This window comes from Muntiacus reevesi, chromosome 4 (assembly GCF_963930625.1).
Source record: "Muntiacus reevesi chromosome 4, mMunRee1.1, whole genome shotgun sequence".
In the NCBI taxonomy this organism is placed as follows: Eukaryota; Metazoa; Chordata; class Mammalia; order Artiodactyla; family Cervidae; genus Muntiacus; species Muntiacus reevesi.
Window position 1 is genome coordinate 36,260,396 of NC_089252.1, and position 25,226 is coordinate 36,285,621.

Consider the following 25,226-nt stretch of genomic DNA (forward strand, 5'->3'; position numbering starts at 1 on the left):
CCATCAGCTGCTAACACTCCCAGCAGGGGTGCAATAAATAGCTTGGTCCGTAAGAGTTACCTGGATGGCAAATTACAGCATCTGCCGCAATTGGAAGTTTAAAAAAAACAGTGTATTTACGAGATAATTGACTCATACTTTGCATTAGAGGACATTTCATAAATACTTATTGAATGAGTAGATATTATGAGGGAAGAATAATAAGCATTGGTTTTAAACTTCATCAGAAGGAATGTAAAAGAGGCTACAGGAAAATACACAATTCACTTAGAACCAGGAGAAGCTCCATCTCAGAGATCCACTTTGTAAACTTTGTCATTTGATTGAATCATTAAATTATTCACATTCTGCATTTATTAAGCCTGGGGAGAAGGTAGAAAGAAAAGTCCCAAAAGGGGCTCTGATTTAGGGAATCACGTTTTAACAAGTAAAGGCACCCCCCTTTCACGAGCATTATTCCACTACATAAGAATTTGATTTTAAAAAAATCATATCTTTAGAAAAGAAATAATTAGTTTTGTGGAAAGCAGCAGAGAGAAATGAAACGCATCACTGATTGACTCCTTTCAGAATTACAACTCTTTCTGCTTGGAGCCCTTTCAACTAACGTAACCATCACCTAAAACTTTTTGCGAAGGTCATTTCTGAGCACAGTCTATGCTGCTCAGTCTAATGGTCTAGCACCTTTTCCTCTGAGTGTTTAGACCCACTCACCTTGCAGCCAGCAATTTAATCACAAAGACACTTTCCCGACATTATGCATTCTGCATTAGATGTCCTTTACTCAACGTCCGCATTAAAAAAAGATATATAAATTAGATGCTTGCAATGAATCAGTTTTATTCCTTGACTTCTATGATGTTTCCAAAGAAGCTTCACCTTCTTCAAACTAGGCTTTCTTAGTCCATAAGCATTTCTGCTCTCCAAGATTTATCTGATTAAAGACTTTTAAAGATAAATTATCAAACAGCTTTAAACTATCATGATACTGTAACAAAAGAGCATAAATTCAATGTGTTAACTATAAAGTTTTTACTGTGACTCACTGATTTGTTCCTGTTAAGATGAAATCATTTTTGTACAGATCCCAAATGATCTGCCATCTCTAGTTACACTGAAAGAATCCTGATATAGCAAGGAAACTGAATCAAGTATTTTAAAAATGACCACTTAAATATTAAGTATATTTAAAATAATTTATTTTTTATGCCAAAGAGCCAGTCTTTTCTTAAAATGCTTTTAGTTTTTACTAGATAAATATGTATTTTCCAGACTAGCTTGTTTGACTCTTCAGTTCAATGTACATGGGGAATAATAGCTTTTCTACATAATACAAATGTAACTCTTTGGTCATCCTATGAATTAGTTTGCCGGGACAGAAGTATCAGTAACCTCAGATATGCAGATGACACCACCCTTATGGCAGAAATTGAAGAGGAACTAAAGAGATTCTTTATGAAGGATGAAAGAGGAGTGTGAAAAAGGTGGCTTAAAAACTCAACATTTGAAAAACTAAGATCATGGCATCCAGTTCCATCACTTCATGGCAAATAGATGGGGAAACAATGGGAACAGTGAGACTTTATTTTCTTCGGCTCCAAAATCACTGCAGATGGTGACTGCAGCCATGAAACTAAAAGACAGGTTGCTCCTTGGAAGAAAACTTATGACCAACCTAGACAGCATATTAAAAAGCAGAGACACTACTTTGCCAACAAAGATCCATATAGTAAAAGTTATGGTTTTTCCAGTAGTCATATGGATGTGAGAGTTGAACCATAAAAAAAACTGAGCACTGAAGAATTGATGCTTTTGAACTGTGGTGTTGGAGAAGACTCTTGAGAGTCCCTTGGACAGCAAGGAGATCAGACCAGTCAATCCTAAAGGAAATCAACTCCGAATATTCATTGGAAGGACTGATGCTGAAGCTGAAGCTCCAATACTTTGACCACCTGATGTAAAGAGCTGACTCGTTAGAAAAGATCAGGATGCTGGGAAGATTGAAGGGAGGAGAAGGGGATGACATGACAAGATGGCTGGATGGCATCACTAACTCAATGGACATCAGTTTGAGCAAACTCTGGGAGATAGTGAAGTACAGGGAAGTCTGGCGTGCTGCAGTCCATGGGGTCACAAAGAGTCGGACACGACTGAACAACAAAACAAATTAGCTTATATCAGCTTAGTTTAAGGGATTATTGGATCTTTGCCAGGATTTTTTCTCTAACAGTAATAAGAGTTATTAAAGAATACCTCTATCTTGCAGAACTAACCAATATGCTGAGATCAAGCCTATGCCTGTGTATGGAATCTGCAACAGGCGACACATATGCACACTTGCCATGTGTACATCTGCGTATCCCTTGAAGCTTGAAATTCTACCAACAGCAAATTATATACCCTTTCTTTTGAAATTAGACCTTCTCATGCTTTCCTGTTAAAATATCCCTAAACAGGGTTATCAATAAGATGATGAAACAGAGGTATAGAAATATTTCTTTAGCTATGTTAGTGGGAAGAACTGCTAAATTTTGCCCAGATATATATCTTATGTACGCACCAGCACTGAAAAAAAAATCAGAATAATTCAAAAACAATAATGAAAAATCTAACCTTTCATTTACTGACAGGCACTACTAAGGTATACATTTTTTTAAGCCATGAATAAAAGGTAATAGTCAATAGTCACTGTAACTTCATGAACAATTTTGTAGATGTTTTTCCTTTTCTACTGTTGTCACTAACCTTCACTTTCAAGGGAGAGAATGATAAAGTGTTAAAGTAAAACCATCCCTTTCTTGCAGCTATAAATGAAGTCAGTGCTTGGTTAAGCCATGCTTTTAATCCAGCTTTAGTCTAAAGGAAGAAAAATAATCTGGATCCCTATTTTGAAACCTTGGCCCATAATATAAACCCAGGAACAAACACACCAGCACTGGTCTCTATTTGCAGTGAATGTCATGATGAGTCTCAATTGCATTTTTAGGATGGAGTCCAACTGATACAGTTATTCCAATTTACTTAATAGAAACATCTATCTCCTGTTTCCTTATTTGCCCTAAGGTTTCTCTACAAGAACAATACTTGCTTTTAAATCAGGAATTCATTCATTCTGTAGACTTGGGTGTCTGTTATATGCCGGGTCCCTTGTGTGCTCAGTCATGTCTGACTCTCTGTGACCCCATGGGTTGAACCCAGGTCTCCTGCACTGCAGGCAGTCTTTACTGTCTGAGTCACCAGTTGGGGGGGACCCTCAAATGAATTAGATGCAGTACCCACCCTTACCTGCTGTGACCACCACATGTTTTTAATGCCTCTGCTCTTCCAAACCCTGTGTTAGGTGAAGTCCAGCTCCCACAAAAGCTGTCAAACGGAGCTGGTGCTTTTATGGTTGTTTTTCACATGTTCTTAATTTGTTTTTCTCAACTCCAAAAGTTTGTAATTAAAAAAAAAATATGGACGTCAATGGAGCCACTATGGTGAACAGTATGGAGGTTCGTTAAAAAAATAAAACTGGAGTTACCATATGATTCTGCAATCCTGCTACTGGGCATATATCCAGAGAAAACTATAATTCAAGAAGATACACGCACCCCAACATTCACAGCAGCACTGTCTCCCAAAGGGAAGACACGGATACAACCTAAATGTCCATTAACAGATGAACGGATGAAGGAGATGTGGTACATATACACAGTGGGATATTACTCAGCCATAAAAAGAATGACATGATGCCATTTGCAGCAACATGGATGGACCTAGAGATGATCATACTGACTGAAGTAAGTCAAAGAAAGATGAATACCATATGATATCACTTATATTTGGAATCTAAAAAATGACATAAATGACCTTATTTACAAAACAGAAACAGACTTACATATAATGAAAACAAACTTATGGTTACCTTTAAAAGGGATGGAGGGGTAAATTAGGAGTTTTAGATGACCATATGAACACTATTATACATAAAATAGATAAACAACAAGGATCTACTGTATAGCACAGGGAACTATACTAAGTATTGTGTAATAACCTATAATGGAAAAGAATACATATAACTGTAAGTGAATCATTTTGCTGTATGCTTGAAACTAATACCACATTGTAAATTAACTATACTTAAATTAAACAGACACAAAAATATGAACCTTAGATAAGCAGATTATCTTGGGGAAAAAAATAAACTTTTGACTCCTGCAAAATATCTTTTCAGTTAGGTGATAAATGTTTTTAAAAATATTAATAACAATATTGGAATAAAAATGGGTCCAAAGAAAATACAGGAAACTCACTGGAAGGGGAAATATAACAGAAGTTACATGTCATATACGGCTGTTAAGTTTGCTGGAAGCCATGACAGTTCCCCATGGACTTGACCTGGAAGAGTGGTGGGGCTTGATCTCAGCTGTTGTGTCCGAGACCCAGATGGCCAACGTCTGAGATAATAATCCAGAGGTGAAACAGAAATCAGGTGGTGTGAAGGGACCAGGTGGAGGCAGAAAGATCGGGATGCTGGGCAACTAGGATAAGAGCACACACCCACCTGCCTGCCCACCTGCCTTCTTTAAGTACCTCTTGAGCACTGACCAAGTGACAAGCACAATTCTGGATTCTGGGGATGGAGGAGGAAATGAGAGGGCTGGAGGATGCACAATAATTATAAAGGACCATGAGCCTGGAGCGTGTGCAGGGACATGGCACTGACCCTGTCCAAGGTCAGGTACATGCACCTTCCATGTGCCTGAGCATTTCTTGCACAGGTTGCATTTGATAGCTGTGACAACTCAAGGAGGTATCCTTGGCATAACCATTCCACTAATGTGGTGACAGTCCTCCAGGGCATTAGGTAAAGCCAGTGGCCCCTAATCACACAAGTGACCCAAGACTTGGGTCTCTTGATTCCAACAACCCCTTTCACTTTACTTTTGGACTGTGACGCTGCCATTTTCAGTAGAACACAAACACCAAATGAAAAGTTTTCTGAGTAGCTCTTTACTTTCTAAGATTAACGTTCCGTACCTGAGTCCTATTTGCTGTGATAACAAATGTAAACAAACAAAAAAAAAATGTTAATCTAACCACAGACACAGGGCATTCTTTGGATTCTTTCCACGACCCTCAAGGAATTTCTCAAATTGACATTTTACATTGCCAGGCAGATCTATCAGAAGTAGTTACAGAAAACCGTTACTTTGCTTTGAAATAATCTCTTGCTCTGAGACAAGTGGTCTTATCTTGAAAACAGCCCAACACAGACACCCCAAGATGAGTGAATCTGAATCTGCTTCCTCAAGGTGGGAGATGAGTCTGAAGGTCAGAATAGCACCTCAAGGTCAAAACAGCACCTCTCCTTTTGCATCGACATCATGTAAACACGTGCTGTTTGGTTCTTGTAGCTACAGCGGTGCTTCCGTTTATAAAAGACAAAGGTGGTTCTTAAGTGGATTCCCCTTAATCTCTGCACTGCCACTCCCCACCGCCCCCATCAAACATGCATACACACTCGTTGGGCTAAGCTGAATTTAGTTTAAGTGCTAGGAAAAGGCTCCAAAGAGCCTTTAGGAACCTAACCTAACCATTCCAAGTGTTAGTGGTTTTTTGACAAACAGAGTCACACAAATGTCCCTCGCTTTTGCAGTGTGAGATACCTGGTCTCACACATCGTCACACAGCCAGAAGAAAAAAGGAGTAGAAAGTGTTGCCTCCAGAAAATAATGAGGCCAAAGTTTTCTTCTCTAGTTTAGAATGCTTTTTGCATTTTTCAGGGTAAAATATTGAAACCTCCAAATATACTGGGTCATAAATACATGGAGGTTGGGTGTTACCAGAGGATGTAAAAAAGCACCAGAAGAGAACAGTTGAGAGAATAGAAACTTTTAAGTCTACACCACCTTCTTGAAGGCAGAGTTCTGATTCTACACAGTCATCTCTGGTTTTGGAAACTAGAAGAATCACCAGAAGGCCATCTGAAGACTTCATTAGCTAGACAGTTACCTGCTGGCGGCACAGTGGTAAGGAATCTGCCTGCCAACGCAGGGGATGCAGAAGACGAGGTTCGATCCCTGGGTTGGGAAGATCCCCACTTAGAATAAGGAACGACAACCCACTCTGGTATTCGTGCCTGGGAAATTCTATGGACAGAGAAGCCTGGTGGGCTCTACAGTTCATGGCAGTCGCAAAGAGCTGGACCCGACTGAGTGACGGAGAACGCACAGCACACATCTGCTTACTAGCACCCAAGTCCTTACTTCTGATTCTTTGCTCCCACAATGACTCTGGGCTGCAAGAGAAGCTCCTCAGACAAACCACCTACCAGAAAGGAGATGCAAAAACCTGCTCCCGGGTCGTCTTAGTCCTGGAATATCTCACAAAGTAAATGCATTGGTTGGCATCAGGTCCTGTGAGTCAGATTGAGGGTTCTGGTACTTCCCAAAGTTAAGAAGTAACTGTCGTTACTAAGATAATGAATTCCAGGGGTGGAGGCTCAGCCCCAGTGATAATGCATGTATCAGCTGCTGCCTTGGCCATGCCCCCAGGAACAGACAACACCTGTTTCCTGGAACCCCCATCTCTAAGATTCAGTGTCAGGTGAACCCTGGACCTGCGCAATCCATCAGTGGCTAGCTAATGGGAGTCATCATGCTTTTTTGGGGTAAAAGTATGGAGATTTTGGAAGCTTTTTTAAACTATGTAATGACTGTAAGATTTGCCTGAATCTCAGTTTCCCTGTTAAAAAACAGGAATAACAATCTACTGTACTAAGCTTAAATGAAATGGCATATTTTACTATATAGTACAGAATCTGGAGCATAGTAAGTATTCAAAAAAGCATTCATTTTCTCACATTTCCTCCTGTCTCCATAGAGGGAGGCAAGTTCTCTAATTCTTGTTCATACAGAACCACTTGCTATACAAAATGTTCATTTATTTGAGATGAATTTCGAATAGAGCTGCAGCAAAAGAGAAGATCAAACATACCTCTGTCTATGGCGACTCGAGTCAAGACTCTCCAGCTCAACAACTCTGGGCAGAGCTTGAGGAATAAGTGACCTTGAATCTGACTTACTTCACTAAGAGCTGAAATTTAAAACCATTCTTCATGGGGCCTTCATGATGGTTTTGCTTAAATAGCGCATGATAGCAATGTCCTCCCTCAGCGGCCCTTGGTAAGCCAATCAGTTTCAGTCTCATCTACTTCAATAAGAAAGAAAAAAAAAAAAAAAGCATTCCAAGTTGGAGAAGAATCAAGTGTGTTTTCTTTCCTAGAAACAGCTGTAAAGTCGACCCAAATAGAAAAATCTAGAAATAAATGCGAAGCTGATTGGAACATTCTAAAAATTCCACTTGTCCTTCCCCTGATGAGGTGCTGTTAGTGCAAAGGCGGTCTCAGGCACATGAATTTTTAATCACCAAAGGTCACCCGAAGCATGTAAATCTACAGGGCCCATCTCTCTGTGTGGTATTTATTACCTAGCTATCCATTACTTTCAGTGCGTGTGTGTTAGTCGCTCAGTCCCATCTGACTCTTTGCAATCCCATGGACTGTAGCCCACCAGGCTCCTCTGTCCGTGGAATTGTCCACGGACAAGAATACTGGAGTGGGTAGCCATTTCCTTCTCCAGGGAATCTTCCCAACCCAGGGACTGAACCCAGGTCTCCTGCATTGCAGGCAGATTCTTCATCGTCTGAGCCACCAGGCAAGGCCCACTTTTGTGGCTCTATGCAAAGTGTAGTTTTAAAGAAAAGTAAAAGCATGTGATGACCCATAAAATGATCATGTTGAGAATGGCACTGCCTGCATATTTTCCATGGGAGGCCATGTCCTAACTGGCTTGTGCCCTTCAACTGGCAGCAGACCTTGGACAGCACACCACACTACACCATGGGCTGAAATGATGTGTCACATCAAACTAAAAGGAGCTTTCATGAGGCCAACAGTGGTACCAGCAGATGAAGTCTGTTTCCCTTTCATCACTTTATCCTCATCACTCCTGTACAAGCATACTAATCTGTTTCAGGGAATGAGGTATTTGGCGTAATCATGATTTCCAGATTATTGAGGTTTAACCTTGAAGCGCTGAATCCTTTCACTGGAGGCATTTGTGATGAGCTTCCTTAAATGCATCTTGTGTTTCCCGGCCTTGTGAATTTGATGTGCTGATAAAGGCCCTCTAATCTCCTCTGAATGACTAAGTTATTCATGAGCAAATAGCGATAGGATTTTAGAGTAGGGAAAAAATTCAGAAATGATTTCATTCCCCAAACCCATCCCCATATTTTATACTTGAACTTCACAAATGCTGAGTGACTTGCTAATTAACAGTCATGAAGATATTATAGCTCACCCTATAATCTGGGTCTCCTAATTCCAAATTTCAGGGTTTTTTCTTGTACACAGTAAATCCCAATTACACTAGGTCTTTGCTATGTGCCTCTTCCTTTGCCTGTCACATTCTACCCTCAGATTCACATATACCTTACTCTCTCATCTCCTTCAGGGTTTGTTCACAATTGTCACCTTTTCAGTAAGATCCTCCTCGATGGCTCTATTTAAATTTGCAATCCTCTCTCTGTTCTCTGGCATTATTTTCACTTTTCCCAGATTTGTTTTTTGTCTACAGCGTTTGTCACATTCTAAATTTCTATATATGCAATCTACCTTTTTTTTTGCTTTATTTCCTTTAGCCACTAGAATGACAATTCCATGAAGAAAAGGTTTTTGTGTGTTTTATTTTTAACTCTATTCTAATGCTAGGACAGTGCCTGCCCAATAGGAGGTGCTGACTAAATAGTTATTAAGTAAATCACTAATCTAAATGATTAAAACGTCACAGAAATTTGGTGTGAATAAGTCTGGTGTTATAATGTTTGTAATATAGGACTTCCTGTGTTATTATCTCTCATTGGTGAAGAAAGTTAAGAAATTATTTGTTCAAAAACCCAAATTATTTGTTAAGCAAAGTCCTCCAGTTAAAGAAAAGTAAAGCTGAATTTTAGGTGGCTGATCTTTAGCATAAAATTTGCTTTCAGACAATAGAATAAAACATATGCTGCATTTACTAATATATTTTTACCAAACTACTGAAAGCAATGATGCCTGTGCCATCAACAAAAATAAAATGATGACCTACTTAGGAAAATCCTCTGTAAGTGTACCCAGTAGGTACACAATGTTTTGGTCTGTCTGTCCCCAAAACGGTCTTTCTTGTTTGTAGGGAGTTCATGTGGCCACTTTAAACTTAGTTGATAGGAAATCAACAACAGTGTTTGTCAAATAACTATTTGTAAAAACCCTACGGGTTGCTAGGTAGTTTAAAGAGTGATCTTCAATAAGGGACATAAAAGAGTTTACAGCAGTGAGAGTCAAAGGAGGATGAGTCTTTGAAAAATCTGATTGAAAATAATGAAAAATGTAATAAATGTTAAGCTGTTCTTTGTGGTTTCATTGTAGGGGATGATTACAAGGAACTCAACTCAATAGCAATAAGGAAATTAGTAAATTGTTGACTGGAAAATGGTGCTTCAACTAAAATGGTAACTATAAAGAACAACTTAGAAACTAATAGTAAATTCTTTACATATTTGAAACCACACGTGGTGACTGCAGCCATGTAAAAACATGCATGTGGACAAACTTGAAGGTGACATGATGAGTAAGAAGCAAAATGATTTCTTTTCCCCATTTTCCCAGCTTTGATACTCTATATTATACTTTTTATATAATATAGATTATATTATATATAGAATAGATATTATATATAGCATAGATTATAATATATATACAGTATTTGACATGCTATATAACTAATAGAATAATAGAAACATACTGATTATGGAGCATAAATGATAGCAGTTCCTAAGGTAACTAAGGAAAAATTGGTTCATATGGAAGGAAGTTACTGACATTTTTGGACTGACCTTTGAAAGGGATTTCCCAAACTGTTTCTTCAGAATTTTCCATACTGTACTAACCACACACAAAAGAGACATGAGACAAATGAACTTACCTACAAAGCAGAAGACTCAAATGCAGAGAGAACAGACTGGGGGTTGCCAAGAGGGAGGAGGCTGGGAGAGGGATGGATTCGGAGTTCGGGGTTAGTAGATGCAAACTACTATATAGAGAATGGATAAACAACAAGGTCCTATTGAATAGCACAGGAAACTATATTCAATATCCTGTGATAAGTCAGAATGGAAAAGAAGGTGAAAAGGAATGTGCATATATAATTGAATCACTTGGCTGTACAGCAGAAATTAATACAACATGGTAAATCAGCTATACTTCAATTTTACAAAAGGGATGTGACATTAAACAGATTACTGGAGATTCATGATAACACTATTAATTAAAGGCTCTGAAAATCTCTGTTGTAAAATAAATGATTCAGCTTCATGTTATCGTGCCCCTTGAACATCTGACCAAATGCCACTTCCTTCCTAGTCTACCTGTGAATACCCCGAGAAGGACCACTGTTTTGGAGAACACAACTGGGGAAGAGTACAGTAAGGGCAGAGCAGCCTTGGTGTTTCTCCAGTGAAGCTTCAACTATAAGAAAACATAGAAGAAATCAAGGGGAAAAAAAAAAAGAAAAGAGAACAAGTTGAGTGGTCGTTGGGTCTAGGTTGCTTTATCCTTGCGGCGGGGGTGGGGGGGCTGGTTTCTGAGAAAGATTAGTCTTAAATTTAATTCTTGGAGTTGGGAGGCAAAGAGGAAACTTCCCTCTGAAAAAAGGAGGAGCCAAATAAAAACCTATCCATAGAGACCTTGAATAGCAGGGCTGAGTCAGTTTCAGGGACCGGTGATCAGGCCACACTGTTGGGAGATGAGCCACTGGGAAGTCAGACTCAGATATTATAAAACAGAGTTAGGAGCTACAAGGAAGGTTCTGGAACCCATGTACTCCGACATACTCTGTATGCACAACAATGAGAGCATTCTTCATTTCCCTGGGATGTTCTTCATAGGTTGTAAGCTCCTTCCTTCCTCTCTCCTCCCCTTGTCTCCCCCCTGCCCCGCCCCGCCCCGCCCCATAAGCTTCTTGATCACATCAATCATTACGGTCACCACTTACGGTACCCATAGTGGCTGGGACTCAGACGGTGTTGAATAAATATAAATGAAATTACCAACAGAAAGAGTTAATGAGTGTTCTTGTGCTCTATAAAATACTGGGCCAGATAAACACATTTTTCCAATTGTAGCTCTTTAATAGTCCTTAATAAATATTCCGTATTTCTATTAGATTGGAAAGTACTAGAATAATAGTTCTTAGTTAAAGTGTCAGCCACTCAGACTCTTTTTTCCGCCCTATGGCTGTAGCCTGCCAGGCCTCTCTATCCGTGGAATTCTCCTGGCAAGAATTCTGGAATGAGTTGCCATTTCCTTCTCCAAGGGATCTTCCCGACCCAGGGAACGAACCCAGGTCTTCTAAATTGCAGGCAGATTCTTTACCATCTGAGCCACCAGGGAAGCCTCAATAGTACTTAGCCCTTTCCTAATTTCTGTTCTGCTGATTATGTTAAAATTCATATTTATTTTTATAATAAATGACATTGTGAAACATTCAGACATTTCAGATTAAGCTAACTCATCTACCAGTAATGATGCTGGAAATCATGCAGGTGGTTTGACACAGAAGATCACTGTCTTTGAGGTCTTTCTAGTTAAGGAAATATGGATTACTGACATTTTTAATGGCTGCAAGAGGATTCCATAAAATAGTTGCCGTTAAGCTACTGAATTTTTCCCTGCTGATAAGACACTTAGGGTGTTAACATGACTTGCTATTAAGAGAAATGCAGTGAGGAACATCTTGTATTCTAGATCAGATATTGAGAAACAAAATTGTTTTATCATAAATTTAAAAACTGAAATACTGCTGAATTGCCATCCCCCAAAATGGCTCATTAAATTACACTGCTGCCAGCAATGGAAAGCTCATGCATTTTCTATACTTATACCAAAATATTTTTATCAAATTAAATGTTTTTATAATAATCTGAGTGAAATATGCTATCTTATTTTGAACTTCTCAGATAACTGCTGAAGTTTAGCAAGTTTTTATATAGAATTTGTCACTGTATTATTTTCAGTTAACCTATTTTTGATCATGTTAAAAATACAAAAACCATGTCATCACTATAAGTTATCTAGCCTTACTGCCTTATTGTAAGCAAGACTGAACCTTTAAACTATTCACAAAAATACAGTTGTCTATTCATGTGATCCTGAAAGATCTCCAGCATGGGTTTTACAATCTTCCTCACTGGAAGGTTAAACACCTTACAGAAAAGTTGGTCACCTTTCTGGACAAACAGTTCTTACTCCAAGAAAACATCACTTCTTCCACTTTCTAAGTGAACCTCCACTCACCTGTGCTGCTACTCCACTGTGGACAGAGACGACGTGTCTACTTCTGTAGCCTTTATGCCTCACACAGGACTTGTTGCATTGAGAACAGATAGACTACAATTGTAACAGGTCTAGCCACTGGGGCACAGAAGAAGCTTTCAAATGCTAGAAACCACCTTCTTTCTCTCCCTGCTTTTCTCCACCTAAACTCTAATTCCACTGTTGTTGGGGGGAAAAATGGCTATAGTCTTGTGCCGTTAAGTAGCAAAATCATAATCACAAGTCAAGAGAGTATTAGGATCAAAGTGTAAAAAGCTATCAATTGAATTATCTGAACATAGTGGCACATAAAAATCTCTTTATAAGCAAAACTGAATAATGTAGACAGTTCTTGGGTGTAAGAGATTAAATGGACACCTACAGGTATTAAGATATTTTAAATACACACACACAACATCCTGAATAGTCATCAGATGGCATAATGCTGGGTATTTTTTGAACTAATAATTTTTTGGAACAGGGATTATTAAGGTAAGAAAATTGTTACAAAAGGAGAAACATGGTTCTTAATTTTTTCAAACTACAATATATTTGTCCTGAACAATTCTGTGATTTTAAACAATGAGTTTGCTTTTACTTTTAAAAAGATCATTATTAAGAAGAATGCAAATTCCCATTCCCAGTGTATAGACTTCCAAATACTTTGCTTCCTGTTTATGTTCTGTCAAAGTAATTTTTAAATTGCTAAGCATGAAAATAATTTTCAATATACATTACTCATTATTTATTGATTTGGTGAAAATAAATGAGATCGTTGCAGATTCAGGAAAATTTAAGTACTTGAGGTATTTTAAAAGAAATACAATTTACTTTTTGGGGGCTTCCCTGGTGACTCAGTGGTAAAGAATCTGCCTGCCAATGCAGGAGACTCAGGTTTGATCCCTGGGTGGGGAAGATCCCCTGGAGAAGGAAATGGCAACCCACTCCAGTATTCTTGCCTGGAGAATCCCACGGACAGAGGAGGCTGGCGGGCTACAGTCCATGGGGTTGCAAAGAGTCAGACACAACGTAAGCAACTAAACAACAACACAGTGTACTTTAGCTCCTTGAATGATATAACTTGAAAGCCTTCTAGCTTCTAAACTTCTAAACAACCTCCCTGAACTTCATAATCAAGTGTGAAAAAGCTCAATGTAAGGATCTGGAGGTTCCATTCAGACCTGGGCTCTGACCCTAAATACCCATGCAACAAAGGGCAGTTCTTGCAATTATTTTTCTGAACTTTGGCATTTTATTGAACAAAGCAAGGGATTTATCTAGACGGAGGGAAATTCCATTTCCTTGATTTGCCTTCCAACAGTTGAAAACAATCAAGAGATTTCACACAAAGACAAGTATTTCATGTATTTTCTGAAATCTTGGGTGAACCAACAATGTGAGTCCATCAGTCCTTCATTTTAACCACCAGCTAGAGCCAAGGCCCCGCGCAGACATCCTTGCTGAATGATAACTCTGCCTTTGCATCCACTTGAAAAAATGCACATTATTTTTATTATTCATGTGCTAAGTCGCTTCAGTCGTATCTGACTCTCTATGATCCCATGGACTGTAGTCAGTCAGGCTCCTCTGTCCATGGGATTCTCCAGGCAAGAATACTGCAGTGGGTTGCCATTTCCTCCTCCAGGAGGTATTCACAGGGATCGGTAAAAAATCTGGACAGTCTTAATTAGCACTTAAATAAAGAACAGAAGCATTAGAAGCATAAGTCATCAGATTGTGAAACAGACTTAATATATTTGAGATGAAATTCACAAGAAGGAACAGTACATGTCTCTAGTAACTCTAGAGTCCATTTTTTTAAAGAGTCTATTAATTCCATCTCAAGGCATTTTTGGCATCGTCATAGAAATATGTATGTGAGTAACATAAACCTATTATTTTTTTAATAACTAGCTATAGGCTCATTTAATATTTTCTCTCCTCAGATTTTGAAGTATGTTGACTCTTAGACACCAGTTTTTAACTCCAACTTCCATTTACAGTATTTCCTGCTGTTGTTCAGTCGCTAAGTTGTATCTGACTCTTTGTGTCCCCGCGGATTGCAGCATGCCAGGCTTCCCTGTCTTTCACCATCTCCCAGAGTTCGCTCAGACTCACGTTCATTGACAGTATTTCTACACCACTATTTCCTGTTTATCTCCATATTATACCTGCCTCACTCGCTTTGAGTGTACTGAAAATATCCCATATAACCGTCCACATTGTACCTATAGTTTTCAAAATGTAATTGGCACAATACTGTTTCTGTTCTCTGTACAAGTTTCCACTTGGCTGTCTTACTCTATCAGGTGAGATTTTCTTTCTTTACAACTACAGAGAAAAGAATATCTACTAAATTACAGGTTATAAAGGTATCTGAGTCCATGTTCAAGATACTGAAATGCAGTTAGTGAAAGAATGGAAGTCAGGTGGCTTGTTCTAAGGGCGTTTCATATTTTATGCCATTGATCAAAAAATGAATTAAACTTCCAGGGATGGAAAGACATAAAAACTGATCATTTGCTCCACAGAAAACACTATTTTAGATGAGGGGAGATAATAAATTTTTACCTCACTAGGTTCTGGGTCATAGGACTCTTCCTGAAATAAGTCAGTTGAGCTGAGAACAATAGGAAATTGCCACTTACATGCCCTTTAAAAAGCTTCTGTGCTGCCTCAAAGCCACCTACTCACTTGACACTGTACCAGTTGCTAATGGTTTCAGGCTAAGGGTTTTATCTTCATCACCAAGAGATCACCTCTTTCCAAATCAATCACCTCCCACTGGCTAATCTGATTCTAAAATACAGGTCTCAGTTCCGTTGTGAAAATCCTTAAGCACAATGTCCATCCAATTTCAGTGACAACGGATTCAGCATCCACAGTTCACATCCATTTCTGGGACAGACATTGCGGGGAAAACCCAAAGGTATCACTCACACATCCTTTGGGAAAGATTAGGGTTTAGTCATTTGTTTTTCAGTTATGGAAAAACAGGCCACAGACCTTTAAAGCTAGTAGTTCTCTATGACAGTTTTGAAAGATTTTTCTTAAGCCGATTAGATAGGATTGTACAAACCCAGTACCGAGCATGGGGGAACGCTAGAAACAGCACAGCTGGTCTCTAATTTCAGCGTCTTTTAAAAGCAGCTGTGTTAAAAAGCCATAGCAGGTGTGAGGAGAACTTGAAAATGAGTCTTGCTGGAAAAGTGCATTTGGAAATGTAGCATCTGGGCAGGGTACTGCAAAGAAATTTGAGTTAACACTGACTGTGGTGGCCCCACTCCCAGACTTGACAGCTCAGTTTACTTGAGTAGAATGTTCCTCATTTCCCTACCAGTATCTCTCTCGTGGCTCTGCAGGTAAGCAATCTACCTGCCAGTGCAAGAAACACAGGAGACTCGGGTTCGATCCCTGGGTCGGGAAGATCCCCTGGAGAAGGGGAATGACAACCTGCTCCAGTATTCTTGCCTGGGAACATGGACAGGGAAGCCTGGTGGGCCACAGTTCACAGGGTCGCGAAGAGTTGGACACGACTGAGCGAATAAACACACACATAAGCATCTCTCTCCTGAGGCCCCTTAGAAGAGAACAGGGTAGATTCTTTACCAAAACACACATGAGTATTTGCATCACTGTGCATCTTTGTTCTAAGTACTATTTCAAGAGAAAGGAAAGCTGGTCACATTGACACAAAGCTTGTGTTTAGCTTTCTTGATCTCTCGGTACAGATTACACATTTTAAGCCTCAGCTGGGTACCATTCAATCCACCGTAATTTGAATTTTTTTTTCCCCTCAGTTTGTGACAAAGGGGAAGTTGAAATTTCTCAGAATAGAATTCAGCACCAAAATAAAGAAAGCTAAACAGAAGTATTCAGTAAAAGAAAAACACCATTTGTTTCCTCTTCAGTATATTCCATCCTTCAAATTCTAGTAACATTTTCTTTGTTAATGCAAAATAGTATGAAACTGCTTTGGGATGATAGATTTCCTTTGAGAATTCTGTAAATTGTGAACCCAATTTCCATTACTTCAGACTAGGAGATTCCATGCTGGACAGGGTAACAAATAATTCTCTTTGCCTATCAATTTATGAGAACTGATCACTGGCTGACACTGAAATACTCGAAGGCAAAGTGACTGAACCCTCACCACATGCATTGGAAGGTGAAATCTTAACCACTGGACCACCAGGATAGACGGAATTGGTCCCTGGATATAGCTTTTTTAATGCAGAGAACACAGAGTGAATTTACACATTTGAACTTCCACATGTTCAAGCTGGTTTTAGAAAAGGCAGAGGAACCAGAGATCAAATTGCCAACATCCGCTGGATCACTGAAAAAGAAAGCGAGTTCCAGAAAAACATCTATTTCTGCTTTATTGACTATGCCAAAGCCTTTGACTATGTGGATCACAATAAACTGTGGAAAATTCTGAAAGAGATGAGAATACCAAACCATCTGACCTGCCTCTTGAGAAACCTGTATGCAGGTCAGGAAGCAACAGTTAGAACTGGATATGGAACAACAGACTGGTTCCAAATAGGAAAAGGAGTACGTCAAGGCTGTATATTGTCACCCTGCTTATTTAACTTATATGCAGAGAACATCATGAAAAATGCTGGGCTGGAGGAAGCACAAGCTGGAATCAAGATTGCCAGAAGAAATATCAATAAACTCAGATATGCAGATGACACCATCCTTATGGCAGAAAGTGAATAAGAACTAAAGAGCCTCTTGATGAAAGTGAAAGAGGAGAGTGAAAAAGTTGGCTTAAAGCTCAACATTCAGAAAACTAAGATCATGGCATCCAGTCCCATCATTTCATGGCAAATAGATGGGGAAACAGGCTGACTTTATCTTTCTGGGCTCCAAAATCACTGTGGATGGTGACTGCAGCCATGAAATTAGAAGATGCTTTCTCCTTGGAAGGAACATTATGACCAACCTAGATAGCATATTAAAAAGCAGAGACATTACTTTGCCAACAAAGGTCCATCTAGTCAAGGCTATGGTTTTTCCAGTAGTCATGTATGGATGTGAGAGTTGGACTATAAAGAAAGCTGAGCGCCAAAGAATTGATGCTTTTGAACTGTGGTGTTGGAGAAGACTCTTGAGAGTCCCTTGGACTGCAAGGAGATCCAACCAGTCCATCCTAAAGGAGATCAGTCCTTGGGTGTTCATTGGAGGGACTGATGTTGAAGCTGAAACTCCAATTCTTTGGCCACCTGATGTGGAGAGCTGACTCATTTGGAAAGACCCTGATGCTGGGAAAGATTGAGGGCAGGAGGAGAAGGGGATGACGACAGAGAATGAGATGGCTGGATGGCATCACCAATACAGTGGACATGGGTTTGGGTGGACTCTGGGAGTTGGTGATGGACAGGGAGCTGGTGTGCTGCAGTTCATGGGGTCACAGAGAGTCGAATATGACTGAGCGACTGAACTGAAGAGGGAAAGACATGGTTAATCATATCCCTAAATTTCTTTTGATAGTCTTTCAGCGATAAATTTGCTCATTCTGATAAGCATTATCAGATTTGCTCATTATGATTAAGCAATGCAGGCATAATTTCCCAGAGATCTAAAGAATGATTTCTCATTGTGGATATCAGAATTACAAAGAAGCAAATTGATCCTACATCAGAGCAAGAGACTTGGTAATACATTTCAGCCAATATTAAATAATGGTTCGAACATGGATTCACTCTAACTTATGATGCATTCGGTTGATTCTGGTCGTTGCTTCCTGCTTTGATGAACACAGCGCGCGCACGGTGCTGAGGCTGGGAAACCACAGTATGCTTGTTGGATCTGGAGTCATTATCAAGGACTTGCTACTTTCTGTCTGATAATGTCATCTGATTTTTATTTGACTGTCCCAGCATCACTTTTTTTTTTTTCCCATCTGCATCACATAGCATGTGGGGTCTTAGTTCCCCCACCAGGAATCGAACCCAAGCCCCCTGCATTGGAAACATGGAGTCTTAACCACTGGACCGCCAGGGAAGTCCCTGTTCCAGCATCTTTGAGCTCCTGAGGTGGCTCACCACCCTCCCTCTGGAGGACAGTCTGGTTATGGTTTGAGACCAAGCTGCCGTTCTTGGGTTCCAAATATATTAACATATATTTGGTTCCAAACACCTACTAGTTTATCACTTGGACTTCTGGACACTCAGGTGGTTTTGAGCCATTCTTTCAGTCCGTGTTGAGAATTTTTTAGTAACTTATTTTCATATAGATTCACATAAACACATACCCTTAAAAGCTTATGTGTGGGCCTTCGTTCTACAGTACTTATGAATCATTCACAGCCAATAGCAGAGCCCTAAAGAAAGCAGGAACAGAAGAACAAGAATGAAAAAGCCTGTGGACAGTCCTAATTTTTATCTCCCTCCATTTCAAATCTGTTTTATAAAGTAGGCTTATTTAAGCTTTTCGTTTTCTCTTTAATAAGCTGTAAAATCAACAAAGATTGTGTCTGAAAATAGCGAAAAAGAGCAGTTAAGGGTCCATAAACAGTAACTAACATTGATTAAGTAACAAGATTCAACATAGAAAATATTTTCAAAGTGCTTTATAGGTGGTTTTTCCTTTTGTTATTTTTCCCCTCCTTTTCCTTCCCACTATTGAGGCTCATTACCAGATACTGTAAACACGAGTGAGTCGTGTAACTTCCTAGAGTATAAGCCTTAGAATGTAAAATGGTAATAACACCAATTTACTTATTTATTGAGATGGTTAAATACTATGCAAAAGAAGCAGTGATAAAACAATAAGAAGCAATATTTTTAATGTGCACACTATTTTACATGCATTTAATATTTCAATCCTCATAGTATTGAGGATTACATGCAAAATCTCTTTGTATAATGTGGCAAATGTTAGTTGTGATTATTGAATATATATAACTTTTGAGTTAGAGCCATAAATTTATGTATTGAGGACATAATAAAACTTAGAAAAACGCCTTCCTTTATGTTAGCTTCTTTCAATTGACATGGAGAAGAGCTTTGTATTCAAGGACTCCCAATGGGGGCAAATGAGCATTTAAAATAATGCTGTTTTCTAAAGACATTTAAACTAATATGCTGTTCAGAACAGCTATAACACAGTGATCAAGAGTTCAGACTCTCTGGGTTCAAACAACACATTCACCACCAGCCAGCTGAGTTCCCAACCCTCTGTGTGTATTAGTCCTTGGAATGCCTTTCACAGAGGAGCAAGACAAGTGGGAAATATCCCTCTTAGGCTACTGTTGCAGGGTTCAAATTGTTACGGGACAGAGAAACATGGAGCAAAGGTGAATCCACTAGGCTCACTGCTGAGAGATTCTACTCAGGGAAAGATTTTCTTCCTCCACTAGGCACCATCTACAAAGGATTTGGGCCAGTTGCTCTGCACCTCTGTTTGGGAATCAAACAGTAAATTTCTTACCATATTAATGCAAGATACAAAGAGGTGAGCAATAAAGGTTTAAGGAAAATCTTATTTTGTGAAATCTCTTTTAAAAGAAAATGCTGGAAATCCCAGGTTTCACTGTGACCCTGGGCAGAGATGCTGAATGGCGCAAGCAACACGCTGATTTCTATAGAAAATAGTCTTTTCATGCCATTGTGTTACATAAATGTTTTGATGAGACCAACGTTTTTAACAACCATGTGTCCCTTTAAAAAGGGGAACAATAGAAGAAATAAATGTTCCAAAGATTGATGTGCCAATTCTTTAAAAACAGATTTGCCATTCTTCCCATAATACTAGAGTGGACAGTTTTGGTGTTGGTGAATTTCATAATGTATTATTATAATCATTCGAGCCACTTGGAAAGGTTACAAAAATCAAGTGCCTTTAAAGTCCTAGTTAACATAAGTAATATTCTTTTCTTCATTCCCCATAAAGCGTAGCTTATTTCACATTTGTGGTTTAAAAAAAAAAAATCAAACTTTTCCAAACTCCTCTTAAGTAATGTACTGCATGATATCTGCTGAAATGATGAAGTGTGTATCTGCAAGACTGGAATTTATAGGCAGTTTATTTTTCCCCAAGCTGAAGACAGCCTTCAGAAAGCTGTACTACAAGAGTTTTGTGGTAGGCAGATCTAAAGATGGCCCCATGGTTGTTCAATCAACCAACAATCTAGGTGCTGCTGTAAAAACAATTGTTGTTGTTGAGTTGCTAAGTCATGTCTGACTCTTTTTTTTTTTTTTTTTTCTTTCCAGTGGGTTTTGTCATACATTGATATGAATCAGCCGTAGAGTTACACGTATTCCCCATCCCGATCCCCCCTCCCACCTCCCTCTCCACCCGACTCCTCTGGGTCCTCCCAGTGCACCAGGCCCGAGCACTTGACTCATGCATCCCACCTGGGCTGGTGGTCTGTTTCACCATAGATAATATACATGCTGTTCTTTCAAAACATCCCACCCTCACCTTCTCCCACGGAGTTCAAAAGTCTGTTCTGTACTTCTGTGTCTCTTTTTCTGTTTTGCATATAGGGTTATCGTTACCATCTTTCTAAATTCCGTATTTATGTGTTAGTATACTGTAATGTTCTTTATCTTTCTGGCTTACTTCACTCTGTATAATGGGCTCCAGTTTCATCCATCTCATTAGAACTGATTCAAATGAATTCTTTTTAACAGCTGAGTAATATTCCATGGTGTATATGTACCACAGCTTCCTTATCCATTCGTCTGCTGATGGGCCTCTAGGTTGCTTCCATGTCCTGGCTATTATAAAGAGTGCTGCGATGAACATTGGGGTGCACGTGTCTCTTTCAGATCTGGTTTTCTCAGTGTGTATGCCCAGAAGTGGGATTGCTGGGTCATATGGCAGTTCTATTTCCAGTTTTTTAAGAAATCTCCACACTGTTCTCCATAGTGGCTGTACCAGTTTGCATTCCCACCAACAGTGTAAGAGGGTTCCCTTTTCTCCACACCCTCTCCAGCATTTATTGCTTGTAGACTTTTGGATAGCAGCCATCCTGACTGGTGTGTAATGGTACCTCATTGTGGTTTTGATTTGCATTTCTCTGATAATGAGTGATGTTGAGCATCTTTTCATGTGTTTGTTAGCCATCTGTATGTCTTCTTTGGAGAAATGTCTGTTTAGTTCTTTGGCCCTTTTTTTGATTGGGTCATTTATTTTTCTGGAATTGAGCTTCAGAAGTTGCTTGTATATTTTTGAGATTAATCCTTTGTCTGTTTCCTCATTTGCTATTATTTTCTCCCAATCTGAGGGCTGTCTTTTCACCTTACTTATAGTTTCCTTTGTAGTGCAGAAGCTTTTAAGTTTCATTAGGTCCCATTTGTTTATTTTTGCTTTTATTTCCAATATTCTGGGAGGTGGGTCATAGAAGATCTTGCTGTGATTTATGTTGGAGAGTGTTTTGCCTATGTTCTCCTCTAGGAGTTTTATAGTTTCTGGTCTTACATTTAGATCTTTAATCCATTTTGAGTTTATTTTTGTGTATGGTGTTAGAAAGTGTTCTAGTTTCATTCTTTTACAAGTGGTTGACCAGTTTTCCCAGCACCACTTGTTAAAGAGATTGTCTTTTTTCCATTGTATATCCTTGCCTCCTTTGTCAATGTCCGACTCTTTTACCACCCCATTAACTGTAGCCTACTAGGTTCCTCTGCCCATAGTATTTCCCAGGTAATGGAGTGAATTGCCATTTTCTTCTCCAGGGGATCTTCCTGACCCAGGGATTGAGCCCTCATCTACTGCTTGGCAGGAGGATTCTTTACCACTGAGCCCATTTAAAAAGAAAAAACAAAAATTAGGCAGCTGTAGTTAGTCTCATGAGAAGGCGATGGCACCCCACTCCAGTACTCTTGCCTGGAGAATCCCATGGACGGAGGAGCCTGGTAGGCTGCAGTCCATGGGGTCGCTAAGAGTCGGACACGACTGAGTGACTTCACTTTCACTTTTCACTTTCATGCATTGGAGAAGGAAATGGCAACCTACTCCAGTGTTCTTGCCTGGAGAATCCCAGGGATGGGGGAGCCTGGTGGGCTGCCGTCGATGGGGTCGCACAGGGTCGGACACGACTGAAGGGACTTAGCAGCAGCAGCAGTTAGTCTCAAGTAGGGTGACCTTAGACTATGAACATTATCATCTTGACTTTATCTAATCACACGAACCCTTTCAAAGGCAGAAAGGAAGTCAGAGAGACCAGAAGCACAGAGGGAGTCAACATGCCATTGCTATTTTTGAAGACGGAGGAGGCCACAGCCAAGGAATGCAGTTATCCTTCAGAGGCTGAGAAAACTACTGGCCAGCAGCTAGCAAGGAAGCAGAAACCTCAGCCCTGTTAGCTGCAGGGAACTAAGCTATGCCAATAACCCAAATGAGTCTGGAAGCAAATTCTTCCCCAGTGAATCCAAGTAAGAGTCCAGGCCAGGTGACACCTTGATTTCAATCTTGTGGTACCCTGAGCAGAGAACCCAGCCAAACTGCCTGGACTTGGAGATGTTTGAATGCTATTCTAAGCCACTAAGTTTGAGTTAATTTGTTCAGCTACAGAATGCCAATACAGATTCTGACACCCCTGTGATTATTAGTTAATCTATTTAAAAAATACAGTTCAAAGTATCAATGCAGAAAATGTCTTTTAATTTTTATTAGTATGTGAACTAAACCATCTCAGTTTTCCCCAAAGATAGTCCTTATTGGCTAAAATAAATATCCTAAAATATTCAAAGCTTATATATTATTAATAGTTAACAGTAGAGGAGAGGGTGATTTTTCTCTTTCTAAAAGATTCATTTATAACATATGAAGTTGACACAAAATATAATATTTTACATTCCAACCACTAAAAATATGTTTATATCTCTACCCAACAAAAATGTAGACTTTACTTTTTCTTTTGATCTTTTTCTTTGGAAGTAGAGGGATAAGTAGAGCTTCTCATGTGATTTTTTTTTCATTACTATAGTAATATTTGTACATATTTAATTTCTACTGGAAATATTTACTACAATATCATTTCTTCACCACTATAGGCAATACAGTGAAATTTAATTAAAGGAAAGTATTTGCATAGTTGCTCTGGCTGGACCTTATGCAAATACAGAAAATGACAAGTCTGAAATTAATCACCAACTGACTGACATTAAAACAGAAATTTATCAAAGCGGGGATGTATGAGTCATAACAGTATCTAATTCCATGGTTCCTGAGCAGATCCCCTTCTATAGTCTGATGAAACTCGCACTTATTTATACTAAAACCCTCCAACAGACCATGACTTATACTTGGCTCCACTGTAAAATCTCCAGGCAGAAAACGTTCTCTGTGTGGAAGATTTCAAAAGGATAATCAATTTCGATGTAACCGAGCTCTCATTTTCTGTCTTTCACCTCTGTAGAGGGTCTTGGAAAGATAGACACATTTTGTTTTCTACATGTCAATGTCCCAGACTTTACCTAATAAGCTACAGCAGCCAAGAACAGAAAGCTTTACGGACCAATACCCTGATTTATAACGTCCACTGAGCGATCTGTTTCTCCCTTTGTGTGTCTCTTTCAAGGATACACCAGAGGAAAACTGAGAGAAAGAAACAGCTGAGTCAGACACTTGATGGTGAGACTGATTTATCTCAAGTGTTAGTAACTGAAAACTGTGTGTGCGTGTGGGGAGAAATCAATACTAGTTCTGAACAGTGTCCTAACAGTGAATAATGAAGACTGCTAAATCACAACCATACATTTTAAAAGCACTGACAATCAGCTCAAACTGTAAGCTAAGTAATGTAGATGATACCTTCTGTTCTATGTACTGAATGCAGTAAATGGGCACCATCACTGACAGGATGGAAAACTGGGATAAGCAAGTAAAAAATGAGAAGAAATGCCAAGTTCAACTCTGGCAAATCAGAATTCTTTCAAAAAAATTTAGATCAAAGGACACCACATTTCTTACAAGAGGCAAGGGCAAAGTACAAAGGACAAGTGATATTTCTTTTCCAGGGTCTATTAAAATGTGGTTTCTCTTTCTTACAGAGGTCAGTCACTAATGCTTGGTTTGGAGCCATTCATGGCTGGACCACCCCAGAATGAATGGACTCTTGTCTGAATGCTGTTCAGGGCCACACAGTTAAAGGGTATGACTTCCCATCATAAAGAGCCATGAAAATCTCTTCACATCCCCATTTGATGGCATGTAATCAGCACGTAATTAAATAGACATTTCCCCAGATGGGCCACTGTTGAGAATCAACAAGAAAATCTCCAGTCATGACCTTGGGTAAACTGAAGCATGTCTCCAGGAAGGAGCTCTGGGTATCTGCGTGAGCACGTGAGACTTGCTGAGTCTGACCACTGGGAGGGAAGATCCCAAGAAATACTGCCTATTAACCACCTCCCTAGAGAGTGGAGCGTTCTGACAAAATGTGGTCCACTGGAGAAGGGAACGGCGGTCCACTGGAGAAGGGAACGCAAACCACTTCAGTATTCTTGCCTTGAGAACCCCATGAACAGTAGGAAAAGGCAAAAAGATAGGACACAGAAAGATGAACTCCCCAGGTTGGCAGGTGCCCAATATGCTACTGGAAAAGAGTGGAGAAATAACTCCAGAAAGAATGAAGAGACAGAGCCAAAGCAAAAACAACACCCAGGTGTTGATGTGACTGGTGATGGAGGTAAAGTCCAGTGCTGTAAAGAGCAGTATTGCATAGGAACCTGGAACGTTAGGTCCATGAATCAAGGTAAATTGGGAGTGGTCACAATGAGGTACCATTACACGCCAGTCAGGATGGCTGCCATCCAAAAGTCTACAAGCAATAAATGCTGGAGAGGGTGTGGAGAAAAGGGAGCCCTCTTAC

At 39.5% G+C, this 25,226-nt stretch overlaps 1 long non-coding RNA gene across 3 annotated transcripts in view; it reads right to left on the reverse strand.

Moving 5' to 3' along the window:
* LOC136167649 (uncharacterized) overlaps positions 1-25,226 on the reverse strand; it is a 353,367-nt gene that overhangs the window by 21,136 nt on the left and 307,005 nt on the right. The window contains exon 5 of one of the 3 annotated variants that reach the window (XR_010663102.1): positions 13,627-14,070. The exons of the other annotated variants lie outside the window; for them this stretch is intronic. This is a non-coding gene — a long non-coding RNA (uncharacterized lncRNA). Of the gene's footprint in view, positions 1-13,626; positions 14,071-25,226 lie in introns of those variants that run through there. 3 annotated transcript variants of the gene reach the window in all.